Here is a 22671-nt window from a genome sequence, read left to right as displayed (position 1 = left end):
GCTTATTGTTGGGGGTTCAGAGAGCATGGTGCATGGAACTTTGCAAACCCTATGCAAAAAAGAAAAAAGCTTAATAATAATAATAATAATAATAATAATAATAATAAAAAATTTATTTATTTATACCCTGCCCATCTGGCTGGGTTTTCCCAGCCACACTGGGCGGCTTACAGAATATAGAAAACACAATAAAGCATCAAATATTAAAAACTTCCTGATACAGGGCTGCCTTCAGATGTCTTCTAAAAGTTCTTTATAGTTCTTTATCTCCTTGACATCTGAAGGGAGGCTGTTCTACAGGGTGGGTGCCACTACCGAGAAGGCCTTCTGCCTGGTTCCCTGTAACTTCGCTTCTTGCAGTGAGAGAACCAGCAGAAGACCCTTGGAGGAGGACCTCAGTGTCTGGGCTGAGCGATTGGGGTGGGGACGCTGTTGATCTTTAAGGTGTTACAAAGCTGTTGGTTTTGCTGCAACATCAAACATGAATAGCAACAATCAGATCCTATATAAAAAGTCACAATTAGTATGACAGTAATTATGAAATCAGGTGACCTTTGCTCGCAAGGCACACGGGAGATCCAGTTCACTAGCAACTGATCTGGTGGTAGTTGAATAACATTTTTCACTTAACTGGTCCATGAGATCCACATCCTCATCCTTGTATTAATGGTCCTGTCTGGCGTACGCAGTCAGCTGCTGTCTGAAGCAACAGCTAAGGCTCTGTGAGTCAATTCTAGCAGAAACATTACTGGATGTCTAAGGCAAGCAAAAGGTTTTACAAAGTTTAAGTCCCAGCCGTTCCTACTGGCTTACCGTTCCCCTGGTTAGCTTTATGAAAACATTAACCTTGACATTTTGACGACATCTTTCCTTTCCCTTCATTTAGTATCTCATTTAAGGTTTGTTTTCATTGTCTTCCGTTTAACGATTCCCTTGGACTGATTGCACAACCAAAGTCCTTTGAAGAATGACAGTCCGGGGCTCTCGGTGGCAGATCCCAAAGTGGGGTTTAAATGTCGAAAACAGAGCCAAGCTGCTACGTGGTGCCTGGGCAGCTCTGCATTAGCATTCTCAGGTAGCAACACGGGTGGAACACAGAGAAGCAAACAACCGCTTGTTAGAAAAACAACCTGAAAAAAAGAGGCAAGGCGTGTGCTTTTGTAAACCAAGAAAATCTTTAATAATAAAATTATTTAAGGAAAGAAAAGAAAGGCAGGGGGCGTTGCTCTCAATGTTGTCTCATTTCACTGAATCAGTGATATCCAGTGTGGTGGAAGACCTGGGTTCCAATCCCCACTCAGACAATGAAGTTCACAGAGTGACCTTGGGCCAGTTAATGTCTCTCAGCCTTGGGCCAGTTAATGCCTCTCAGGTTGTTGTGAGGATAAAACAGGGAGGAGATGCTGGAAGACACAAGAGTTACCCACTCTGGAAGAATGGCAGACAAAGGTGATTGACTACATGGAACTGGCAGAAATGACTGGCAGAATCCGAGACCAGGGAGAAGAGTTGGTGGAAGAGGATTGGAAAAAAATTAAAGACTATCTACAGAAATACTGTAAAATTAATGAATGTTAAAAGGACGTTGGATTGAAAATAAGTGGTGTTAGTAATAAGATTAAAAAGAATATGTAAATTTGAATTGATGATGACGGAAACTACATTTTTATCATAGTTTAAGATGTTAAGTAAAGGGAAATGACTGAGGGTAAGAATTTGCTGAACCAAATTTTGAACTGGAATACAAAAAGGGAGGTGTGAGGAGGTCAAGAAACTAGTGATAAAATACAACATATTGAGATATAATAATTTTTTTTCTCCCCCCCCCTCTTTCCTTTTTCTGGGTGGGTTTATTGGTATTTGCTAGGACCTCTCTATTTTTTTGTGAACTGTCTTTCTGTTGAATATGTGTTCTGCTTTGTATTTTTCTTTTCATCTCTCTAACTCTCGTTGTTTTATGTATTTCATGTTTTCAACTTGTTTAAAATCTGCTTATTAAACTCTAATAAATATTATTATAAAAAAAACAACAGGGAGGAGATGCTATGTGTTCCTTGGAGAAAAGGTAGATTATAATAGTAACAAGCAAGCACAGAGCCAGAAGAGATTGTATTTATGTATTTCTCACAATTATATCCCACCATTCCTCCAAGGGGCTCAAGGTGTTTCTTTCTCCCCTCACAACAGCCCTGTGAGGAAGGCTAAGTTGAGAGACTATGACTGGCCCAAATTCACCTAGCGAGTTTCATGGCTGAGCAGGGTCTTGAACCTTGGTCTCCTAGGTCTTAGTCCAGCACTCTAACCACTGCACCACACGGGTTGATTTTGAAGGTCATCTGTCATGGGTTCCAGGAGCAGGTTAGTAATAACTCACTCGGCATCAGTGAAGCCAACTCTTTATTCAAAGAAGCAAACAGGCCTAGTGAGCACAGCTACTCTTCCCAAGTCTTGCCCCAATGAGGCAGTTATGATAACTGGAAGTTCCCACCTTCCCACCGCTCTCGAAGACTCTTTCTCCAGGTCCTTCCTCAGCAAGCTGAGACTCCTTTGGTCTTTTCTCTCTTTGCTCCACACTCTTCATTCCTCTTCGTGTTCTGGGAGAATGGGGTGGTGGTGGAGGAGCTGTTCGCAACTGGAGGGGGACACCACCTTGGCTTCTTCAGCAGCCTGTCTCATCTCTGCCTCTTGGCGCCCCTCCTCACCAGTCTCCTCTCCTGAGTCTAGCCTGCTCTCTGCCACAACCTCTTCCTGCTCACTAAACCCTGTTGCCTCTTCAGCTTCCAAACCTCCTCCTCCCAAGCTGCTCCCTCTTCTCCCTCTGACCACTCATCATTGCCCCGCCACCAATCGCCTGGCTCTGAGCTTTCTTCTCTTGGGGGTACTCTTGGGGGTTCCCCAGAGGGTGCCTCCCACCCCTTCTCAGCATCCAGGCAGCCCATGACATCATCTAATCCAGCATATTCATGCTGCTATTACAAGAAATTATAGATAGTTAACAGAGTATTCCCCCAGAATCCTCTAAACTAGTGTACTCTCTGCCCCCTAACTTAGCCTGCTGCCCTCAGGTCTAAGGAAGGATATTGCCCCATTACCAAAAGCGAATAAGATTTAACTGCCAGTTGAGATGGATTCTGTGCATGGAATAAGGGGGTGCCATCTTGCCCCTTGCCTCAGGCCGGAAATATCTTTGAGCTGCTCCTGCAAGTCTAATTGATGAGGAAATAAAGGTGACAGCAGCACCAAACACATGAAAGAAAGAAAGAAAGATAGAAAGAAAGAAAGAAAGAAAGAAAGAAAGAAAGAAAAGAAAGAAAAAGAGCCTCAAAACGGCACTGAAAAACAGAATTTTATAAAATAAATGTCCTTATAAAATAATGAGATGCCCAATGTGTTTCAGCAGTGACTTCATTTGTGGTGCCTTTATAGGAAAAAGTGTATTCTTGTGCTCACAAATATGGCCTTTGCTGAAATGTGACATGCGTTCTCACTATTATATGACATTTTTGTCATTTTATGAAATCCAATTTTCTTCGGGACACTTTTAGGGCTTCGCCTCTATCGTTGGCAAGCAGGACTCTGCCATCTCCACAGTCATTCTCCCGCCCTGCCAGTCACTGTTCGGAGGTGGCAGGAAAGAAACAGAACACAAAAGCTCTGCGGCGATGGGAGGGACATAAAAAGGGGCATTCCCCTTCTTTGAGCTGCAACATGGCAGTCCTATGAAAAAGTGAAACAGAAGTCTAAGGGGAATGACAAGTTTATAACTGCCTTGAGATGGAAGCCCAGACACAGGACTGGGATCACTCTGCAGAGGTGGTTATATAAAGAACAAGAGAACAGAACAGAACAGAGGTAAAGGACCCCTGGACGGTTAAGTTGTGGTGCTCATCTTGCTTTCAGGTCCACAGACAGCTTTCCAGGTCATGTGGCCAGCATGATTAAACTGCTTCTGGTGCAACGGCACACTGTGACGGAAATCAGAGCGCAAGGAAACGTCCTTTACCTTCCCACCGTAGTGGTGCCTATTTATCTACTTGCACTGGCGTGCTTTCGAACTGCTAGGTTGGCAGGAGCTGGGACAGAGCAACAGGAGCTCACCCTGTTGCGGTGATTCAAACTGCCGACCTTCTGATCGGCAAGCCCAAGAGGCTCAGTAGTTTAGACCACAGTGCCATCCGTATCACCTCACCTAATAGAATAGAACAGAATGTCTTGAAATAGTAGGGCTGCAGCCTTTAATTGATTTCTTGATTAATCAAATTAAAATCTTTTTAATAAGGCTAAAATCCACGATTAACCCCGCAATGCCTTTAAAAAAAAAGAAAAGAACTGATTTTAATACAAATATTGCCAGGATAGCAGATGGTATCACCCATCTCACTTCAGTCTCACTGCTTATAGGTTATATAATCTAAACACAGTGGAAATAGTATTGTCCCCCCCCCCACTCCCAAGGCATTGTTTTCGCCACAGGCAAATATATATGCAGATTTAACGGGGTAGCTAGCTCATTGGATCAATCAACTAATCTTTAATCAGGAGATTGCCCTGTGCACAAAGGCTATATGCACACAATCCTGGTTTGAGAAGCAGTGTATACATGACATTTGCCACAATCCATTTCCTGCAAAACCAGCTTCAAACTGCGGGAAAAGAACAACCTAGCTGCATTTTAAGCCGGTAATGTGTACACAGCCAGAAAGGTAGGCTTAACGGGCAGAAAGAACCAGACAATTTAGCACAGGGTAATTCCTGCGTGTGTTCGACTCCAGAGCAAATTTTATGATGTTCAATGGGACTTATTCCCAAATAGATGTGTATAGGACTCCACTCTCTGCCATTTTGTTTAACTAGCTTCCAAAGGGGCAGGCTTGTTAGACGGCTGCAGTAAAACCAACAAGTCTTCTGACACCTTAAAGGCTAACTCATTGTATTTTGGTGTAAGCCAGGCTGCTGCTCTCCTGATGTTTGGGACTACAGCTCCCAACCAGGCCGGGGCTGATGGAAGCTGTCATCCAAAGTATCAGGAGGCAGTGGCGTAGCGTGGGTTGTCAGCACCCGGGGCAAGGCAAGTAATTTGAGCCCCCTAACCCGTGGATTTGCGCCCCCCTACCCCGTGGATTTGCGCCCCCTAACCCTAACCCCCAGATGTTGCGCCCGGTGCAGCCGGCCCCCCCTGCACCCCCCATGCTACGCCACTGTCAGGAGGGCACCAGGTTGACAAAGATTTGCTTATGCCATAATAAAAGCTAAAGGGACCCCTGACCATTAGGTCCAGTCGTGGCCGACTCTGAGGTTGTGGCGCTCATCTCGCTTTATTGGCCGAGGGAGCCAGTGTACAGCTTCCGGGTCATGTGGCCAGCAAGACTAAGCTGCTTCTGGCAAACCAGAGCAGTGCATGGAAATGCCGTTTACCTTCCCGCCAGAGTGGTACCTATTTATCTACTTGCACATTGACGTGCTTTCGAACTGCTGGGTGGGCAGGAGCTGGGACCGAGCAACGGGAGCTCACCCCGTCGCGGGGATTTGAACCGCTAACCTTCTGATCGGCAAGTCCTAGGCTCTGTGGTTTAACCCACAGCGCCACCTGCGTCCCTATAATAGTTATAATATTTATATTATAATGCCATAATAGTTAGTCTTAAAGGTTCTTTCTTGATTTTTTTTTAAAAAAGTATCACCATGAAGAAGACAATATACAGATAATTGCCACGCTCTGGGCACCAATTATAACTGCAGTGATGGATTGCTACTTCTCGAGGGGGTGGAATTAGATTTATATACTATATGGTGATCATGTCAGTAGAGGGATCTTTTTGCAAACTGTCGTATGTTTAACTGGATGGCGTGTTTTATCGAATTCTGCTTGAGGGTTCCCCGCAGGAATCTGGCTGGCCATTGTGAGAGCAGGATACTAGACTAGATGAGCCATTGGCCTGATCCAGCAAGCTTTTCTCCTCTTCTTATGTGTTTTATATTGTTGATTTAAAAAATAAAATAAAAAGTATGCTTTTGTATTCTAAATATGCCTTCTACTGCAGATTGCCTGGAGACCACCAGTATAGATGATGAATTAAGTTTAACGATGATGATCATAATTAAAAATTAGCATGCAAGAGTCCACAATGAAAAATCCATAGGGCTACTAACTTTTTGAAGGAGGCGGGTGGCGCTGTGGTCTAAGCCACAGAGCCTAGGGCTTGCCGATCAGAAGGTCAGCAGTTCGAATCCCTGCGACAGGGTGAGCTCCCATGGCTCTGTGCCTGCTCCTGTCAACCTAGCAGTTTGAAAGTGTGTCAGAGTGCAAGTAGATAAATAGGTACCGCTCCGGCAGGAAGGTTACCGGCGTTTCCGTGCACTGCTCTGGTTCGCCAGAAGTGGCTTCGTCATGCTGGCCATGAAGGGGTGAAGGTCAGGATGACCAATGGAGAGCCAGGCTAAGGACCTCTAAAGCCATTTAAGAACCTCTGACACCATTTTAGAGAGCAAACTAGAAGCTAAAAGCATAGAGTCAGTTTAGAAAACTAAAGACTATTTCTCTTTCTCATGTTTGTCACTTTGCCACCTTTTGCAGAGGCAGCAAGCATGCAAGCTTGTGGGTGCAGCTAGCTTGCCCCTGCAGGAAGTTTGCCAGTTGAGGTTAAGCCATTTCTGAGAAACGACCCCTGACAAAGGCAAGTAGCAGGAAGTTGCTGACCGCCAGGGTCCAGATAGAACTCTTAGGTGTGAAGTTGCTAAACCACAAGTACATTTCTTGGAAGCAGGGGGTTCAGGGGTACTTCCTGGAACTAGTACAGAGGTTAAGTAGATTATAAGCCAGTAGCGCCACCTAGTGGAATAGGCAACTTGGAACCGAAAGGACACACCAATTTATTCATTGGTTGAGCTTTAATGCATATGCATCAATGACCATAGGAAATTGTCAATCATTGGCTAAAGGGATGCCAAGGGGCTGAACTATGCTTTGCAGAAAGGTATATAGGTAGGCTGCCCCAAGGAGAGGGGGGCATTTTCTCATTTTCCTAAATGCACCCACATTTGCTTTTGTCTGACAAAACCAAATAAAAAACTTTTTCTTTAAGAAACTTTGCTGCCTGATTTTTACATTCCTGGTCTGTATTTCTGAAGTCCCTTTCAGCCACATGACCTGGAAGCTGTACGCCGGCTCCCTTGGCCAATAAAGCGAAATGAGCGCCACAACCCCAGAGTCGTCTGCAACTGGACCTAACGTTCAGGGGTCCCTTTACCTTTTTTACTAACTTTTTAGAGGGAAAGGGGCAGGGGCGGGGAAGCAACCAAGTTTTTATATATGGAATTACTAGAGAGACTACTTAATCTGTTTTTAAGAGATCCAGTTGCATCCTTGTTACACAGTGCAGCAGTGATGCCTTGTCCAGGTGCAAGGGGAACAGAATCCCTTTGTTCTTACTTGAATGTGGATAACATCTGCATCCAGCAACCCTTCTTCCCCTTGTGGATTGCTTGGTTGCTATCTTATAATTGTTAGGCATGTCTTTGTTCTTCTCTGACGCCTCCACTTTCCTCTCGACTCCTGTGGATGTGGAATTTCTGCCTGATGATAACAGGCTTTAAAAAAAATAAATAAATGCAAAGACTGTCAGAAATGTTCAATTGACTTTGTGTTTGGTTCTGGCAGTAATCAATGCCAGGAATTTCTCTCTCTCTCGGGGGCTTCCAATGATATTTACTAACTACCTGCTGTAATTGGCATTTTCATCTCCTCCCTCCTGGAATAAGGCACTGTAGATGTCACATTTTTCTAAGCCTGAAATCTGTTGTCATTATTTCTTAGTTAAAACCAGCACTGCTATTTGCATTCTGGAATTTTTTACTTCTTTCTCATGACCAGAACGTGTATTTTAGGCAAGTCTGTACAAGGGCAACTACAATTTGCCCTTGTATGATCACTACAAACATTCCTCTTCCATGGATCATAGAATCATAGAATCATAGAATCATAGAGTTGGAAGAGACCACAAGGGCCATCGAGTCCAACCCCCTGCCAAGCAGGAAACACCATCAGAGCACTCCCGACATATGGTTGTCAAGCCTCTGCTTAAAGACCTCCAAAGTAGGAGACTCCACCACACTCCTTGGCAGCAAATTCCACTGTCGAACAGCTCTTACTGTCAGGAAGTTCTTCCTAATGTTTAGGTGGAATCTTCTTTCTTGTAGTTTGGATCCATTGCTCCGTGTCCGCTTCTCTGGAGCAGCAGAAAACAACCTTTCTCCCTCCTCTATGTGACATCCTTTTATATATTTGAACATGGCTATCATATCACCCCTTAACCTCCTCTTCTCCAGGCTAAACATGCCCAGCTCCCTTAGCCGTTCCTCATAAGGCATCGTTTCCAGGCCTTTGACCATTTTGGTTGCCCTCCTCTGGACACGTTCCAGTTTGTCAGTGTCCTTCTTGAATTGTGGTGCCCAGAACTGGACACAGTACTCCAGGTGTGGTCTGACCAGAGCAGAATACAGTGGCACTATTACTTCCCTTGATCTAGATGCTATACTCCTATTGATGCAGCCCAGAGTGGAGACGCGAACCCCGTTCACCAGATTACGAGTCTACTGCTCTTAACCACTACACCACACTGGCTCTCTAAGCAAGGCATAGCTCCCACCATATATAGGTTGTTGCGTCTCCATCAGTTCTTAAGAGGTTTCTAGTAAAAGTGACCTGTTTTTAAAATTATTGTTTTTAATGCAGATTTTAATTTGCATAGTACAAATGGATTGAAGCAAGGTATTAACACAAACAGCAAACTGCAGGGTTTGACAAGCAGTGAAAGTGTGTTAGAGATGCATGGAGGGAGAGGGTGTCTCATCACATCTTATTTTTTTATATTTTTTGTCAGAGGTATTATTATTATTTTTACAATTTATTATCCATACTTCACCCCAAAGTCCCAGGGTGAGTTAGAGCAAATAAACCACAATATTAAAAACTGTTTTTTTAAAAAAATTAAGATTGCAGGAATCAGTTGGGTCCTAAAGATAAGTATTGCTATCCATTTCCTGAGTTCCCCAAGAGATCCAGCAAATTTAGGGCACAGTTCCCTGTCATGTGTTATTTACTCCAAATAAAAGTATATTGACTCGGTAGCTGTGTCCCCTTATGTGCTTGGTTCACACAGGAAATAAAATCATGCCAAATGGCATAAAATGTCTCTTCAGCCACCTGGCCCTGGAGGTGGCTTGTTAATTTATCCATTATAAATAGAAACCATAGTTTGTCATGCCAAATGATGATCTGCATTTCAGTGCAGAAAATAATGATTTTACAACAGCGTCTATGAAGGTCTGAACCAAGGAGAGGTAGACTGACAGGTTATAAATCTGGATGGTTTGACAGTTTTGCATGATGATTTCTAAGACGGAAGCAAGATAATAATATGGAAAGCAATATTACTATGCATCAAAATGCTCACCATAATTACTCTTTTCAAGCCACCTCCAGTACATTACCGAGGAGGGTTGTAATTATTGAGCAGGAAAGGAACTGCAAAGTATGTCAGCCCAAGAATTGGGAAAACAACAACAACATAAACACAAACTGCAGCCATTTCGTGGGAGAGGAGCAGGCAAATGCCTTTCTGCACTCAGTGTTCTGAATTGTTTTCTTATTGCTATCAGGTGGCTGTTGGATTTCTTACATTTCCTCTCTCAGAGCACATTTCCCTCTTATGCAAAAGTTGTGAAATGCCTGTCATTATGATGGGCAACCTGTGAGGAGCATAGTTTTGAGTTTAGGGGGTAAAAGACAACTGTCCACAGAGGCTGAATCACCCCAAGTTGGGGAGCTGGGTGGTTTTGAGCCTTCATCCCAATGTCATCTCTAAGTCCTGCAGATCAGTAGCGTAGCGTGGGGGGTGCAGGGGGGGCCGGCCGCACCGGGCGCAACATCTGGGGGTTAGGGTTAGGGGGCACAAATCCACCGGTTAGGGGGCGCAAATTACTTGCCTTGCCCCGGGTGCTGACAACCCACGCTACGCCACTGCTGCAGATTATTTATTTTTAACCCATAGGAATGAATTCACTCAGGAATTGTAGTATTATGGGAGAGGGATGATGCTTGGTTTAGCCTTAATTTGTGACTTGTCTACAGCAGCCATTTATCTGGGCAAATGGGACATTGCCCCACCAACCTTAGCCAGCCCATACTTGTCTGCTTTCTTACATACAAGCAGTCTGGGGGCAACCCTGGGCATTAGCTTCCTCTCCTTAGTTTTGCCCCTTGCAGAATTTAGCAGGGAGGAGGATGGGGAGAACACTAGAATTAGTTGGCTTTGCCTATGAGGGCCTCTGGCATCATCATCACCACCATCATTTTTAATTTGTATGCCATCTTTCCATAGTTAAAACAATGTTCAAGGTGGCTTACAGCATGACAAGATTTACATACCGTAAGTACCAACATAATAAAAGTCATAAATAATAAATAATAAATAAAGCACATCAAAAGGTACACAACCAAATGGAAAACAATTTCCACATAAATCATAAAATCTAAAACTAAAAAATACAACATTAATATCAATAACAATTTAAAATGGCATAGATAAAAAATATGTAAAAATTTAAAAAAGGATCCATCTCTGTCGAGCAGCAGCAGCAGCAATCCTTTATGGAGCCCTCCATGCCCCGTCCCAAGTCAGGTGGAAAGAGGCAGGGCAGGGCCCTTCAGGCTCCCAGCAGGTCAGTCCTGGGCACCATCTGCTGTTGACTGGCTGGCCTTCTGCCCTATTAGTCCCAATGGGGACCAGCCACAACTGGCCTCTTGTACTTGCACAGGGGACAGTCCACATGTGGCCTACACACTTGCTCCACTGGCTTGGAGAGAAAACAAGAAACATGAAGACAACTTCTCTGGGTTCTCCTTCCTTGCTACTGAGTCATTATGGAAAAAACGTTTGTTTCTGGGCACAATCCAAAGTGTTGGCAATTACCTTTAAAGTTCCAAGTGATTTCGATCCAGGATAACTTAGGAATCAACTAAAGGGCTGTGACATGGAAGATGGAGCAAGCTTGTTTTCTCCTGCTCTGGCTTCAAGTTACAAGAAAGGAGATTCCCACTAAACATCAGGAAGAACTTTCTGACGGCAAGAGCTGTTTGGCAGTGGAACAGACTCCCACCAGAGGTTGTGGACTCTCCTTCCTTGGAGGCTTTTAAGCAGATGTTGGTTGGCCATCTGTTGTGGATGCTTTAGCTGAGATTCCTGCATTGCAGGGGGTTGGACGAGACGATCATTGGGTCCCTTCCAGCTCTGCAATTCTGTGATCCCACTGAGAATGGAAGTATAGCTCAATGGCACAGGAGAAAGGGCCTTCTCAGTGGCAGCAACTGGAGTGTGAGATGTGTAAACAGTGGCCTAGGACACTAAAAACACAAATATTTGAAAGTTACAAATAGGTAGCCGTGTTGGTCTGCCATAGTCAAAATAAAAAAATTCCTTCCAGTAGCACCTTAAAGACCAACTAAGTTAGTTCTTGGTATGAGCTTTCGTGTGCATGCACACTTCTTCAGATATCTGAAGAAGTGTGCATGCACACGAAAGCTCATACCAAGAACTAACTTAGTTGGTCTTTAAGGTGCTACTGGAAGGAATTTTTTATTTTAAATATTTGAAAGGTTAAGGAGAATAATAATTTACTTGGTGCTAAAATTACTACAAAGAAGGCATCAGGTGAGCCTCTTCAGGAAAGGCAGTCTTCAACTGGGGTGCCACCACTGCAAAGGCCTTCTGGCCAGTCCTGTGTCCTCCCAACCTATCTGTCAGCTCAACCTCATTAGACATCCTATAGTTCACTGCTGGCTGAAAATCATTTATGGATAAATCGAACAGCAGCAGCCAGAATGAAGATTCCCTACATTGTGAAAGCTGTCTGTTTAATGCTACCTTCACTTTCTCTTTCTTTAACCGCTTATAGATCAGTTTGAAGACCTCATCCTATGACTGCTAAGTTTATTGAAGATCTTTGATGAAGGACTTTGCCCAAAGCTTTTTGGAAGCCTGAATATACATTGCACAGCGGCCAAGGAAGGCTGGTGAGTCTTTTAAGGAAGGAAAATCTCTTGGGCAAACATCCCAGCACTTTGCTGAAACTGGACAGATTAATCTTTCAAAGTAACTTTGGGCTCAGCCTGCAATAAGCTACGAGAGCGAAGTCAAATCCATGGCTGTAATAGATTCCGTAGCTTATTATGCGCCTCACAGCACCACTAAGCTTGGCTCATTGGAAAGTCTAATTGGTGCTTTGGGGAGAGCTTCAGCCTATCAAGGCTTCTCCACCCACGAATGGTGGGTTTCCAGCCAGCCAGAACCTTCAAGGGGGCTGTCAGAGAAGCCAGCTCTGCTTAGCTTGCTAGCTCTGTTTTGTGACTTGACATGAGACAAGGTATTACCATATAAATGAGATAAGGTCTTAGATAATTGCTGACTGAAAGTAAAAAACTGAACTGAGCTGCTTGTGTCCGGAACTATTAAATGTACCTTTCTATCTACCATCTTTTTTTCTGTCTTTCTAAATCTGTATAATTTTCTCTGCTGCTGCTTCTATTTCTTCCATCTTCTCTCCACTAGTGAAAACTACAAATCATACATAGAGAGAGAGAAAGAAAAAAAGAGAGAGCTCTAGGACATTTTTAAATTCTGTTCTCCCTTGCCCACCCACTCACATACGTTATAAACCTAGGAAGCTGCCTTGCACTAATTCAGGCAATCTAATTCAATATTGTATAAGCTGATAGGAAGTAGCTTCTCCAGGATTTCAGGTGGGACATTCCTTGTCCTACCTGGAGATGCTGGGGATTGAGCCTGGGACCTTTTGCATGCAAAGCAGATGCTCTGCCACAGACCCACATCTCTCCCCCCCCCCCGAAAATACGGCTCTTTCTCTTGAAAAGGACAATTGAATAGGAATATTCTCTTTGAATTTCTGGAGTCAAACGCTCATAGGAGGAAGAAACTGTGAGGCAGAGAAGGACACCAGCCAGATTTAAGGCCATCCTACATGATACTCAAAACACATGCCTTAGCTTAGGCCCCAAAGCACTATGGGCCCATCAGCTCCTGGCAAATAGAAGGGGAAGAAATGGAGGCAGTGAGAGATTTTACTTTCTTGGGCTCCATGATCACTGCAGATGGTGACAGCAGCCACGAAATTAAAAGACGCCTGCTTCTTGGGAGGAAAGCAATGACAGCATCTTAAAAAGCAGAGACATCACCTTGTCAACATAGGTCCATATAGTTAAAGCTATGGTTTTCTCAGTAGTGATGTATGGAAGTGAGAGCTGGACCACAAAGAAGGCTGATCACCGAAGAATTGATGCTTTTGAATTATGGTGCTGGAGGAGACTCTTGAGAGCCCCGTGGACTGCAAGAAGATCAAACGCATCCATTCTTAAGGAAATTAGCCCTGAGTGCTCACTGGAAGGACAGATCGTGAAGCTGAGGCTCCAATACTTTGGCCACCTCATGAGAAGACTCCCTGGAAAAGACCTTGATGTTGGGAAAGATGGAGGGCACAAGGAGAAGGGGACGACAGAGGACGAGATGGTTGGACAGTGTTCTCGAAGCTACCAGCATGAGTTTGACCAAACTGCAGGAGGCAGTGGAAGACAGGAGTGCCTGGCGTGCTCTGGTCCATGGGGTCACGAAGAGTCAGACACGACTAAACGACTAAACAACAACAAAGCATCCATGACAGATGACCATCCCACCTCTGCTTAAAAACCTCCAATCATCCACTAGCAGGCAAACCCCCTTTTATTGAAACAGGTGTCTGGTTCCTGAGTTGTTTTTCCTCTGCCAATGTGTGTTTAAGTCTGTGTTTTTATTTTCAACAGGCCCAACCCTCATTTTCTTTTTAAATCTACCCTCGTCTCATTTTCACACAGTTTTATTATGACGTTGCTTATTTATTATGTGTTAGATAATACATTGCCTTTGGCGTTTTTTTTTTAAATGGAAATGCAGCCTATACATGGAAGAAAGAATAAACAGAGAATAGCCTATGATTTTATTTGAGTAACCCCATTTTGAGCGACAGCTAAGACAATTTGAAAGACGGGTCTATAGCTCTTGTTGCAGCCTGCATTTATATACAGTGGACAGAATGCTGAACATGGACTGGGAAGATCCAGGTGCGAATTCTTACTCACCCATGGAAAGCCAATCATTTTTTCTCAGCTTAACCTACCTCATAGATGTGTTGTGAGGATAATGGAAGAAATATGTATATCATTCTGAGCAACTTGGAGAAATGGCAGCATAAGAAAAATATAATGAACGGAAGGAATAAATAAGAAAATTGAAACAAAAAGGAAAACAATAGAATTACCATTTGAGAATAAAAGTCTGCCCCAAACCCAGAAATCTCACATAACTATGAGTCATTCTGTGGGTGGTTTGATGATTGAAGGATATCGGTGTACAGACAGTTGAAAGGGAAAGAACATTGCAGTAGATAAGAAGTTGAAAGAGAGGCAGCTTGAAAGAATAACGAACGGACCAATTAATATTTCAGGAGTTCCTATTTAAAAATGATGTTATTACAATGCTTCAGGCATTAAATTTGCCAAGCTGACTATTATGGGAAATCAGTGCAGTTTAAGTACTCTGCAATCATAGAGAATTCATGGAAATTTAAGAGAAGTTATATATTATACATTGGATATTGGGGAGGGAGGGGGGGAGAGAGAGAGAGAGAGAGAGAGAGAGAAAGACCCAACACAGCTAAAGAAGGATGGCAAGCTACCAGCCTGATTCTACGAACCTTGCATGTACTTTGCAACATTTCACAGATGAAAACAGGGATAACATTGTGTACTCTTAACACCTTATATCAGGCAACCCTCAAACTCAGTCCTCCAGATGTTTTGGGACTACAATTCCCATCATCCCCGACCACTGGTCCTGTTAGATGATGGGATGATGGGATGATGGGAGATGTAGTCCCAAAACATCTGGAGGGCTAAGTTTGGGGGTGCCTGCTTTGTATCCTCACACCAAACACCATTCATTTACTCTTGGGTGGCCTTCTGGAGCATGATCTGAAGAAATCCCCCCCCCCATTTTTGTTTTGACAAATTTAAGAGGCAAAACTTGAAATGCCTTCAGGCTTCAATCCTACTCACTGACAAGGAGTAAGGCTCATTGAACCCAATGTGGCTTGCATCTGAGTAGATGTGGATAGGGCAGAGTTGTGAGTAGCAGTAACTCTCTGCCTCTTTGGCTATGGAATAGATAGAGGGGAAACTGGGCAGTGCAGAAGTACAGGCTAGACATAACGTGTAGGCATGGGTGAGCTGATGTGCATCCACACCAAAGATTAATCTGACTGCTCATTGTAAGAACATAAAAAGAGCAGAAGAAGAAGAGTTTGGATTTGATATCCCGTTTTATCACTACCCAAAGGCTAACATTCTCCTTTCCTTTCCTCCCCACAACAAACACTCTGTGAGGTGAGTGGGGCTGAGAGACTTCAAAGTATGACTAGCCCAAGGTCACCCAGCAGCTGCATGTGGAGGAGCAGAGACACGAACCCGGTTCCACAGATTACGAGACTACTGCTCTTAACCACTACACCACACTGACTAGTCCAGCATCCTGTTCTCACAGCAGCCAGCCTTATATGAGAAGCCTGAAAGAAGGACTCTCTGCACTTGCGCTTTCCAGAAACTGGTATTCAGAACATTGTAATGCAACAAAAATGTTTAAAGATGTTCTCAAGGCAAATCTTTAAAAATGTAGTATAAACACCAGCAACTGGGAAACACTGGCCTTTGAGCGCTCCAATTGGAGAACAGCCTTTACCAAAGGTGTCATGGGCTTTGAAGATGCTCGAACTCAGGACGCAAGGGAGAAACGTGCTAAGAGGAAGGCACGTTTGCAGACACAAATAAACTTTAACTGCATTCAAAACGTTGTTACTCTTTACCTTCTTAGTCTTATTTTTATCCTGTCTCTAACTCTTCTACCTCCCCTCACACAAGAACCAACTGCACTGTCTCTCTATTTCCAACTGTCTGCCAACTGCTTTCCCAACTGCCTTTCCCAACCAACCAATCAACCAGCCAAAAGCAACCCACCCAAACCTTGGGCTAAGCCCTTTTATAAACAGTAGGCTCCGCCTCTGGCTTTTCTATTGGTCTACCTATTGGTCTACCGATTAACTCTTTCTCTCCCCCTGTACAGACATTTTCAGAAGAACGGACAAATGTATGGAAGACAATCTTACTCAGCTACGAATGATCACCAAAGAAGAAGAAGAAGAAGAATTCAGAACTGTATTGCCTCTGACAGTAGAGGTAAAACGTAGCCATCATGACCAGGACCCACTGATAGGCTTATACTCCATGAATTTGTCTTTTAAAGCCACCCAAATTGGTGGACATCACTACCTCTTGTGGAAGCGAATTCCATAGTTTTAACTATGCACTGTGTGAAGAATCATAGAACTATAGTGTTGGAAGGGCACTGCATGGGGCATTTAGTTCAACCCCCAGCAATGCAGGAACCTTTTGCCCTATGCTCGAACCCACGACCCTGAGATTTAGAGTTCTATCTTAATCTCTGACTGAGCTATCCTTCTTCCCTGAAGTACTTACTTTAGATGGTCCTCCTGAACCTTCCAGCATTCAGCTTCCTTGGATTGGGCTCTAGTACTATGAAAGAGGGAGAAAAATCCCCTTCTATCCCATTTCTGCACCGCATGCATATTCTTATACACCTCTGCCATGCCCCCCTGCTTACTTGCCTTTAGCTGTGTTGTCTGAAAGCAGGAGCAGAGCCTTGCAGGGCTGTCCAAGTTGCTCTCTGGGGATCTTCTACCTTGCAGACATGCCTGCTGTTTGCCTCTGTTTATGCTGTGCTTGTAAGAAAACATTACAAAGATGCCTTAGGTCTCTAGTTCTGTAAAGGAAACCAAAGCAGGTACTGACACTGTCCCCCAGATCTTCTCACCGCTTGGGGAAGTACGCAGGGGGCAACAGTAGCTTTCTTTCTCAGATCTATACTTACTGACTATAGCTTTTAGCGTTTTACAGGTGACGTTGAACAGTGGAACGGCAGGTAGCTACACTATTGGAATGGCTATAAAAATATATAAAGCCCCTATGAGAATTTGCTTGCTGAAAAGAAATACAAAAGGCTTTCAGAAACCAAAATAATTTTGTCCTGTCTTTTTTTTTTTTGGGGGGGGAGTGTTTCCTTAAGCAGGAGACATGAACCCGTCCAGTTATAGAGCTTGACCCTGAGGTTAATGAGGCTGCCATACTACATTCATCTCATGTTTGTAGTGTTGTGCCCATAGCACCACCGTGCTCCAACTCACTTCCAACTATATTTTGGATAGGATATTGACTGTGGAAAGGCATTCTGCCCCTGTTTCAGTGATCCTTGACAGTGACTTACCAATGTCTTCTGTTTATGAATTTTGATACAGTATAGTGTTATAAAAAATGTTGCCAGTACAGTATATTATTAGCCGACGTGTTGCTTGTTGTTTTTCAGAGCACTTTATTCTGAGTCAAGGTTCATAAATCCCAATCTGGCGAGAATCACATTTTACAAAATAAGCTTCTAGAGCTCAAGAGGGGAGAAAAAATGGGAAGAACGAAAAGAACTTGTTTAACAGTGCAATCCTATACAAGTCTACTTAGAACTAAACCTAATTGAGTGCAGTGGGACTTCCATGCATGCATGTCTTTAAATATTCAAAATGCAGAAAGAAAACAAGGAGGGGAAGAGCCATGAAAGAGTTTAAAATAACAATCTTGGGATAATAATTTGATGGATATTTTGGCTTGGTCATACTGAACAAATGCTACCGAAGTTAACAGAGCTTATGAGCTGCCAGAGTTAACCCACCACTTCCACATTATTGAATCAATATACAAAAGGAACAGTGATAACAAAGCTCTATGAACCTGTCCTTCTGCTGAGATAACCAGTGGAGGCCCTGATCCACACACATTCCCCTTGTCAGAAGTGTGACTGGCAGCAACACGAGGTGCCTAGATTACGGAACTCCCTCCCTTGAGACATCAGTACAGCTCTGACAGTGCAGGTACTTGCTTGAGAGTGGTTTCTGTTCCCCTGTGACTCTGGCATTTGTTTCTGCTCTGCCATATTTATCTTTTATAGGTACAGAAGTAGCAGCTTCAACAAAACAGCAACGTAGAAGGCAATTAAATCATCCCCATCATCTCACCTCCTAACAAGAACACTCTGATAGAACCCAATACTAAGAACTTGTCAAGAATATATAACTTGCTGTTGAAATGGAATACACAAGATGAAACAGTGAAATCAGCTATGATAAAGTGGGCACAAGATATTGGTCATAATATTATGTTTGCTGACTGGGAACAGTTGTGGAACACCGGTATGAAATTTACGGCATGTAATGCCTTAAAGGAAAATATTATGAAAATTATCTATAGGTGGTACATGACCCCAGTCAAGCTAGCAAAAATTTACCACTTGTCTGACAATAAATGTTGGAAATGTAAGGAAATTGAAGGTACTTTTTTCACCTTTGGTGGACGTGCCCAAGGATTAAGGCTTTCTGGGAAATGATATATAATGAAATGAAAAAGGTATTTAAATATACCTTCCCTAAGAAACCAGAGGCCTTTCTCCTGGGCATTGTCGGCCAATTGGTGCAAAAGAAAGACAGAACATTCTTTATGTATGCTACAGCAGCTGCAAGAATACTCATCGCAAAGTATTGGAAGACACAAGATCTACCCACCTTGGAAGAATGGAAGATGAAGGTGATAGACTACATGGGACTAGCAGAAATGACTGGCAGAATCCGAGACCAGGGAAAAGAGACGGCGGAAGAAGATTGGAAGAAATTTAAGAATTATCTTAAGAAGTATTGTAAAATTCATGAGTCTTAGAATGATGTGGTTTTTAAAATCAAATGGAGTACAGCTGTAAAGATTAAGTGAAAGAAAAGTAAGGATGATAATTAGACAAAATTAAGGGTGAGGATTTGCTGAACTAAATTTTTGAAATGGGAATGCAGAAAGGGGAGGTATGAGGAGGTCGGTGAAACAAGTTTTAAGAAAATAAGGTTTTGAAACTATACTTGTTCTTTTTTGTGTTTGTGTGTATTGATATGTCTGTTATAATTTGTAAAATCCTAATAAATATTTTCTTTTTTTAAAAAAGAACACTCCTGTTCAAAGTCCCAGCCAGCCAGCTTCCTCCACCAGACCTGTGATCTGATTCCATTGTGTTTCCACTTTCCACTCACTGTCTCTGGTTCCTGTCTCTCTGAACTACCACTTGCTGAAGCAGAGCTCCTTGTTCCAGCTGTTTTCAGGGCTCCCTCTTGCTTATTTTCTTGATTTTCCCCACCTGGCCCAGGAATTCTTAGGCACCTTGGTTTTACTTCTTCAAGAACAGTCTATCAGGACCCAGAAGAGGTATTTCTGTCTTATCCCATCTTCCAAAGGTCCTCTACTTTCACATTGTAGCCTCCATTCTGCTCCCTTGTCCTATCTCAGTGTTTGTGTAGACCCGTTTTGGGACTCACCTTTCCTCCACTTCCTCTCCTGCTCCCTCTTGCATTTCATACATGTGCTGATTGAGTCATTCCTAAATTTGTCTAGGCCATGTCCCCAAAACATAGTAGTCATAGCTGTCAACCTTCCCTTTTTTTGCGGGAAATTCCCTTATTCCAGCACCGTTTCCTGCTGCTTCCCACTGCTATCCCGAATTGTTAGATATTCCATAGACTGTCCTCGGGACAGGTGAGGCTGCTGATCCCTTATTTTTGAGGCTGCTGATCCCTTATTTTCAAATCTGAAAGTTGACAGCTATGATAGTAGTCAATGCTGATATGTTAGTAGAGCTAATTTCCCCAAAGAAATGCACATGTTTTGCTGAACGATTGCCCACTGCAGTAATGAATGTGTACATTTCTGTGTATTCATCTCAGCCTTGGGAAAGATTTGTGTGACACTGACGTACTGAGTAAATCTGCCAAGAGGCCCTATTGCCACAGTTCAAAGTTACCTAATACATGGGAGTATTGGAAAATGTGTGAGTGAAACATGAATCTACTGCGGAGGCTGAGTAGCACAAACACACATGCACTGAACTGCAGAATAGGCGCAAGAGGTACTTTGCTATGTGCCTTGGAAAAACAGATCAGGCTCATTCCTTCCTTCTTTCTAGGAATCAACAGCAAAGTAGGTTGGGTACCAATCTATAGAGGGTACATCAACACTATACATTTATACTTTATAGTATGTTAAGGGTGCCAAGTGCTCTGAAACCCCTATTCTCCCCACAGAGCTACAATTCTCAGAGTTCCCTGGGAGGAGGGATTGTTAAGACACAAGGTGAATTGTAGCTCTGTGGGGAGAATCAGGGCTTCCTCTAAGCACACTTAACAAACTACAGTTCCCAGAATTCTTTGTGGGAAGTTATGACTGTCAAAGTGGTATAACAGTGCTTTAAATATACAGGACACATGTGACCAGAGTTTTGTGTTACTTTCCCCAAAGTTTTCCTCCCTCCCTCCAGCTGCATTGTCTGCAATCTGACTCAGAATACTTATGTCTGCAGCTACCCATGAAATCCTCAAACGAGTCAAACATCTGTACTATGCAACCAGTTTGTCTAAGGATCCAGGAATATGTGTTCACATATAGGGCACAACAAGACAATGACCTACTCCCCCCCCCGCAACAGGCTATGACTCAATATGGCTAATCTTCTTCAACAACACCCCTGCCACATACAAACAAACCATACTACAACCAACTGAACACAACCAACCAAGCTCTGGATGCGCTAATCTCTTGCAATGCCAATCAATCAATCAATCAATCAATCAATCAATCAATCAATCACCTACCTATGTGATGCTGACACAAACACTATGCAATAGAATGAAATAAGATTGCCCCTACTTCTCTTCCTCCCTCTCCCTCTCCCTCCTCTCTTTCCCCTCAACCACACAATGTATATGACAATACTGTCTCATGCTGAATGTAAACAAACTGTGAAAACCCCCACTATATATCCAAAATGGAGACGCTAAATGTACTTTTCCTTGTTTATTTGTTTGTTTTGTAACAGAAGAAAATCTTTAATAAAAACCTTTTTAAAAAACAGGAAAGATAATGGATGGTGGACTACAGCAAATAATTAGGGATGGTTAGGCTTGTGCTTCAGGACCTTGGAGAGCACCAAGGACGACAATTTCATCTCCTGGAAGTTAGACTTAAGCCCCTAAATCAGGGTTTCCCAAAGTGGTTGATATTGACCTCCTAGGGTTGAGGGGATTGTTGCAAGGGGTGAATAAAGATTTAGCAACTGGGAGGGTAGTAAAAGAGGTTTCTAATGTGAAAAAAACAATTAGGAAGGATGAGCCTGCAAAATAAAGGGCATTGGCATGTTCAGAGGCAACCTCCCTTTGCCAATAAGGAACCTCTGTACAGTCATACTGTAGAAGTTGAATGGAATCCATTCCGGAGGTCCGTTCGACTTCCAAAATGTTCGGAAACCGAAGCACAGCTTCTGATTGGCTGCAGGAAGCTCCTGCAGCCAATCAGAAGCCGCAGAAGCTACATTGGAAATTTGGCTTCCAAAAAAAGTTTGAAAACCAGAACACTCACCTCTAGGTTTTGTTCATTCAGGAGCTGATTTGTTTGACAACTAAGGCATTGGACAACCAAGGTATGACTGTATTTAATAAGATGATTCCACAATTCCACAGCATTTCTTTTTTTAAATGTTCTTATTCCTAGTAATGGTGACCAATGATTAATATATGCTGATTATATGTTGATGTTTCTTGACTTTATTGCATTTACATTCCTAAGAATTTGAGTTGGGGTAATAGCAACTTTATAAGCTCATCAATGGGTCAGCGAACTCATAAGCATGGGGAACCCTAGACTGGACTAAGCTCTTATGTATGTGTGCAGGTCCTGAAGTTCTAGCCAGCCTCTAAGTCATGATGAGGAGCATTGCAGTTATTCCTCACCAGCCCTTGAGTGCCACAAAGGACTTGAGTATAAATGGGGGACATGGAAGCAACAAACCAACATTTGGCAAAACAGACAGTTTCTTTGAACATCTGTGAGCCAGATTTTGGCTTGTTCAAGGAACTAGGGTTAAAAGCAAGGCCCTTCCAGAATGGGGAAAAATTGTTAAACATATGAAGACAAACTATAAACAATTGAAAACGTTAACAGGATTGACATAGACACGAGCAGTAAGAAATAAATTAAAGGGAGTATAAAGGTTAATTTTTTAAAACAGGTTTGAATTGGTTATGCAGTAAGATTACGATATAAAATAAGGAACCGCAGGTGGGTGGGGGAGGGAAGTCAAGGAAAATGTAGGTTGATTTTGTTTTGATATATTTTTTCTTGTTGAAAAATTGTAAAATGGAAAAATAAAATATTTAATAAAAGAAAATGAAAACCAAAAACCAAAACATAAAATAAAAGCAAATCTCTCCCAATGGCTTGGCATTATGTCGTTTAACCCATACCTCACTGCTGAAAAATTGCCACAGCAATAATTCCCCCCCATGAAGGGAAAAGCTGCTGGGGGGATTTTGATGAGAAACCACAAGGGTATAAGGAAGAAACCTCTATGGCTGCATTTTGTTTAA

General features: G+C 43.0%; 3 long non-coding RNA genes across 3 annotated transcripts in view; 1 reads left to right on the top strand and 2 right to left on the bottom strand.

The window, feature by feature from the left end:
• Positions 1-12070, top strand: part of LOC309535685 — a 54195-nt gene extending 42125 nt beyond the window's left edge. The window contains exon 3 of the long non-coding RNA XR_014221344.1: positions 11953-12070. This is a non-coding gene — a long non-coding RNA (uncharacterized lncRNA). The remainder of the gene's footprint in view (positions 1-11952) is intronic.
• Positions 96-7840, bottom strand: LOC309535670. The gene is made up of 2 exons (XR_014221338.1): positions 7430-7840; positions 96-1130 (listed from the first exon to the last, which is right to left on the bottom strand). It is a non-coding gene; the product is annotated as an uncharacterized lncRNA (long non-coding RNA).
• LOC309535676 lies at positions 11023-21047 on the bottom strand. The gene is made up of 3 exons (XR_014221341.1): positions 20744-21047; positions 15964-18277; positions 11023-11401 (listed from the first exon to the last, which is right to left on the bottom strand). It is a non-coding gene; the product is annotated as an uncharacterized lncRNA (long non-coding RNA).
• Positions 21048-22671: the final 1624 nt, after the last annotated feature.

This window comes from Podarcis vaucheri, assembly GCF_965113315.1.
Source record: "Podarcis vaucheri genome assembly, chromosome: 1".
NCBI lineage: Eukaryota > Metazoa > Chordata > Lepidosauria > Squamata > Lacertidae > Podarcis > Podarcis vaucheri.
The sequence above is the reverse complement of the archived record's forward strand: the minus strand, read 5'-3'. Positions and strand labels throughout refer to the sequence as shown.